Here is a 5,894-nt window from a genome sequence, read left to right on the forward strand (position 1 = left end):
CTTCAGTGCCTTTCCCCAGTTGAGCTAAGTATAATTCTCAGTGTATTTCTGTGGTCATCCCTATCTTTTTTATCTGCCTGTCTGCTTAGCTAGCTGTCTGGTTTGATATTTCTAGTTTGCACTTAACCAGGCTGGATATTTCCCCTTTGTCTTTCCCCATAGTCATATGCATCAATCAGAGCTTCTTTTTTCTTGCTTTTGCAGTAGATAGGGAAGAAATATAGATGAAGCCACGCTTACCAACACTTCCAAAGAAGAAATCTATACCACACAAGATGTTCTGGCTACATCAACCTTAAGATGTGGTAATAATTTGAAATAGAATATAGGCCTATAAAGTATTAAAAAAAAGTAATAACATCTTGTACTTATGTAAGTAAAATGTTGAGCTCTTAGTAGGAACTACAGTACGGCTAATAATAATATATCCCTGTAAGCTAAAGGCCTGTTTTTTATTATAATCATTTAACCAATGGATAATTTCAGTTGTAGAAAAGGCAAAATAATTTATACAGAAATTACACACATTTTGGTAGCAGAATAGGAAACACTGCCCAGGTGACCTTCTTTAAGAATGAGATTTACACATTCATAAGCTGTTAATAACTGGCATAATTGTTGAGGGTATTTAGTTCATTGATTTTAATAAAGTATGACAATAGTTGATGAACATTTCACCAGAATGTCACTGCTATCACTTTCCCTCTGGCATCTCAGCTTTTCAGTGTTCAGAAAACAGTTTCAGCATTCCCATTTGAATTTTTCAATAACAAATCTCAGATCTCTAGTCAGCCTGGGATATTACATTACCGGTCTTTTTCAGAAACATCATCATTCACACATCCTGCACCTACTGACTAAGTGGAAGGCAAAAACATCCGTCACTGGAGTTACTGTCTCCCACATAGCTGCCACCTGTAGGAAAGGGGGATCCAATGCTTCTTTCCCAATCTCCAGTCATTCTCATCTCTGATTTCTGACACAGTACACATTGGTTGGTTGACACCCTCCAACACTCTTTGCCCCAGAATTTTGCCCTTACAAGTCTGAGACACCAAAACCCTTGGCCTGTTTCTATGATTACAGAACAGTCTCTCTACCATGCTGCTGATTTTTCATGCTCAAAGTGGTATTTTATAATAATATTTTGTCTAAGGTTATTTTATATAAAAGGTTGAGCTCTGGGGAAATTTTAAACCATACCCCTCCAGGAATTACTGAGTTTGTTGACTGTGAGAAGAAAAAAAAACACCCACATTTTCAAACTTTTTAGAAACATTTTAAACAAGTACAGCTAATTAGAGTCTGATCAAAGCCAAGTGAAGCCCTCTGGAGCAGCTGCATTCCCTATATTTGTGAAAATCAGGCCATTTAGATAGTTATTTAAATAAGGGGTATCGGAACTAAGCCAAAGCCCTTTGAAATCAACGGGACTTTTTAATGACTTCAATGCAATTTGTATCATAGCTTTAGAAAATGACCTTTTTTATTTAATTCATCATTGCTGCTGACTGGTGCAATATGGATTGAGAGGTTCTACAGTCACAAAATCTACATAGGGTGTATAAATTCACACAGAACTGTTTAGGTTGAAAGAGACCTCTTGAGATCACCTAGTCCAACCCCCCAGCTCAAGCAGGGCCAGCTAGAGCAGGTTGCCTGAGACCACGTCCAGTTGGATTTTGAGTATCTCAAAGGATGGAGACTCCACAACCCCTCTGGGCAAGCTGTGCCACTGTTTGACTACCCTCACACTACAAAAAAAACCCAACCAAACATTTACTGCTTTCCCCTTGTCCACCAAGCTAGTCGTCTCAGTGTAGAAGGCAACATGGTTGCTCAAGCATGATTTCATCTTTGTAAATCCATGCTGACAACTCCCAATCACCTTCTTGTCCTTCATGTGTTTGGAAATGCCTTCCAGGAAGATTTTCTCCATCACCTTCCCAGGGATTGAGGTGTGGCTGACCGGGCTGCAGTTCCCCTGATCTCCTTCCCGCCTTTTTTGAATATAGGAGTGATATTTGCTTTTTCAGTCTTCAGGAACCTATCCCAGTCATAATGACCATTTGACATAGTCAAAGATAATCAAGAGTGGCCTTGCAATGACATCAGCCAGCTCCCTCAGCACTCATGGGTGCATGTCCAATATATTTAAGTGCTCCCTAGTCTGGTCCTCCTTCACTGAGGGCAAGTCCTCCTTGTTCCAGACCTCCCCCCTGGTCTCAGGGGCCTGGGATTCCCAAAGGCTAATTTTACTGGTCAAGTCTGAGGCAAAGACGACATTTAGTGCCACAGCCTTTTCCATGTCATTTATCACCAGTTCCCCTGCCCTATTCAGCAGCAGCTCCATGTTTTCCCAAGTCTTCCTTTTACTGTTTGCGTACCTTTAGAAGTCTTTCTTGTTGCCTTTCACATCCCTTGTCAGATTCAACTGCAGGCTGGCCCTGGCTTTCCTAATCCTATCCCTGCATGATCAAGAGAGCACCTCTATACTCCTTCTGGGTCACCTGCCTTTGTTTCCCCCTCTTGTACACTTCCTTTATATGTCCAAGTTCAGTTAGGAGCTCCTTGCTCATCTACACAGGCCTCCTGCTGCCCTCTGCTCATTTCCTGACTTTTCAGGATGGTCCTTTCTTGAGCTTGGAGGAGGTGATCCTTGAATATCACCCAGCTCTCCTGGACTCCTTGTCTCTCCAGGGCCATGTCCCATGGGATTCTTCCAAGCAGGTCTCTTAAGAGATTGAAGTCTGCTATCCAGAAACCCAGGGCTACTTTTTGCCCTGCTCCCTCCCCTCAGGGTCCTGAACCCCACCTTCTCATAGCTACTACAGCCAAAGCTGTCTTTGACTTATGTCCCAGACCAGTTCTTTCTTGTCCATAAGTATCAGGTCCAGGAAATCACCTTTCCCTGTTGGATCCTTGATTACCTGTGCCAGGAGGTTGTCATCAGTGCACTCCAGAAACCTCCTGGATTTTTTGAGCCCTGCTGTATTATCCTTCCACCAGATATCGGGGTGGGTCTCCCTTGAGGACAAGGGCCTATGAATGTGAGGCTCCCTTCACTTGTTTCAAGGTCATGTCTATTACTTCTTTCTAATCAGGCGGTCCATAGCAGATACCCACTACAACAGCACCCATATTGGACTGCCTGATAATCTTGACCTGTAAACTCTTGACCGACTCATGGCCCCTTCCAAGACAAAAGTTGTCAAAAATCAATTTACAAGTCCCTATAAGTAAGAAAGGGCCATATTTCTGTAGCCATTTCTACTTAAAAAAAAAAAAAAAAACTAAACACCCCAAAACACAAACATGCAACTTCACATCTGAGTGCACTCTTCCAAATTAAAGGTACACCATAGAAGTTCACTGTGCCAGGTCAACATTCAGTTTTGGAGTCTCCTGCCTGGTAACACTCAAGCGTGTGACTAAACACCCAAAGACTGCTTAACGCAAAGTTAAGGTTTTCTATCTGGCCTCCAAGGACAAGGAACTTAACAATGATGCTGCAGACCTAAACTAAACCCCACCAAAACGTTTCATGTTGGAAGTGAGTTTTGGAGAGGTACAGACCATGAGCGTGATAAATTGGGAAGAAGCTCTGGAGGCCGTCTGTGCTGAGCTGGGCAAGAGCCAGTGTTGGCAGAGCTGGTGATTTCACAGCGAGTCCAGTATGTCCTGAGGCATTGCCGCTGTTGTACATGGCACTGTGCCAGAGGATCCTGCACATGCAGTGAGCCACACAGCCTCTGAGGCCAACAGCACCAGGACAACGTGCCTGGGACTCCAGCCCTGCTAGCTATTATCCAGAAGTTGTAACCAAGGTCTGCAGAGAGTCCAGACCACAAAGCCAGTCCATAGTGACAAGGCAGCTCCAAGGTCAAGCTAGAAAGTCGAGTCCAGGGGTCAGGATCTGGCCCCGAATCAAGAGGGCACCTGGTCAGGCAGGACCAAGGGCAACAGCAGGCTGAGGAAGTGCTCCCAAGCAAAGGGAGCTGAGGCCTCCAGCTCACCCCAGGGGTAGGGAACTGACCCACAGCCAACCCACTTGGAGAGGGGGAAGCTCAGGGCCAACACACCCTCAGAAGGAGGCAGAGACATCTGGATATAGGACATCCTTCCTGTTTGAGGCAGCATTTCATAGAATAGAATCATTTAGGTTGGAAAAGACCTTTAAGAGCATCGAGTCCAACCATAAACCTAACGCTACCAAGCCCACCACTAAGCCATGTCCCTAAAAACTGATACACCACAAGGGAAGATTGCTATTTTCCTTTAATTTTGACATGGTGAGATCCCTCTCAGGTCTTGTTTCTATGCTTTTCAGCCTCTCCCTTACTTCATAGGGCTATTTTCTGATGCTCTAATAATAGATCACGCTGTAATTCTCATGACTAACACATAATTCTTGATGCAATCTGGGTCCTACCTCTGCTTGTCTGGAGTTCAATCTTGACTGTCTAGCAATTGCTGGAAATGAAACTCAGACAGAAACTAAGCAATGCTTGACTGAGCATAGAATTCATTATTCAACTCCCTGTTACTGTTACATATGGCTCAATTATCATCTCCTGCCTCTTTCAGAAATCTGGATATGCACAATGATAGATATTACCAAGACCTCACAAGAAACAGTCATGCTGTATCTGAATCCAATGCTCTTCCACTGGTTTCTTGTTTCACTCCCGTACGATAGTTCACCATTTTTTAAGACTGAATTATTGCAAGTCCCAGTTGGCTGATTTCCCCAAACACTGTTGCCTTGGTTAAAGACCCACCATAATACCACTCTACAGATAATTCAAATCTAAAGGTTTCTACTGCACGTTAGTCTGATGCCTCAGTTTGTCCATTTGACTAGCATTTTTAAACACTTAATAACTGTTTTACTGTATCATTATCAGGAGGTTTGAGAAGAAAGAGCTCCATTGCTTTCTGCAGCCAGGAGGAAGTGTGATTTGTGCAGTCCAGCATTTACACAATGACCTTTTAGCAGATGGAAAAGAAAGGGCAGGTAAAGGACTGCATCACAACTGCATGTTTTTAATACGGTTATATATAAGATATTATATAAAATCTGACTATCCATTTGCAGAGAATATATCATATGAAATATCAATACATATATAAAAAAATTATTGATTCCTCCCTCTCCAGCCCTCCTGTTTATTTAAAGATTTCACAGGGACATTAGTATTTTTGGAAAGTGCTTTAAGGCATTTCTTGTAAATATGCTGCAAATATGGAAATTGATTGATTGATTGACCTCGTTGTGAGGCTAGTGTTAATAAAACTCATTGGCAAGTTATCAAGAGACATAAAACAATACCATCTATGTCCTTTCCCCAAGAGGCAGAAGCACTTTTCCTGACTCTTTGGGGTAGCTCATTTGCAAGTCTCAGGGTCGCAGTGGCTCCATCTCCATCACCCGTTACTGTCTATCCTTGATTTATCTCGCTGCTTGCTGTTTAACCAGCAGTGATGGACGCTAGTGATCAGAGTGCAGAGGCTTACCAGCGAAAGCATGTCTGGTGTGTACTGAGGCTGCACAAAAATAAGGTATGTTCCCGCTGCTTTAGAAGTGGCCCCTTCCTGTTGTGACGCTGACATGAGGCTGCTCAGCACCAGGCAACATCAGGCTCTGCATGACAGGGACGATGCCACAACCCCTCAGGCGCCCACATCCCATTCCCAGGGCAGGTAAGAGCTTGGGTCCCACCTTCCACCAGCCTTCAAAGCAAAAAGGACTCGAAAGTCGGGGAATTGTTCCCTGATCTTTGCTCTTCGGCAAAGATTTTATACTATTTTTCTATTGTTCTATTTTCCAGTGTGATGGCTGTCTGATAGTGTAATGGCAAGCAATGTCATGACAAGCTGGAATGGTGCCTCAG

This window comes from Haliaeetus leucocephalus, unplaced genomic scaffold (genome assembly GCF_000737465.1).
Source record: "Haliaeetus leucocephalus isolate CR32 unplaced genomic scaffold, Haliaeetus_leucocephalus-4.0 Scaffold156, whole genome shotgun sequence".
Lineage (NCBI taxonomy): Eukaryota > Metazoa > Chordata > Aves > Accipitriformes > Accipitridae > Haliaeetus > Haliaeetus leucocephalus.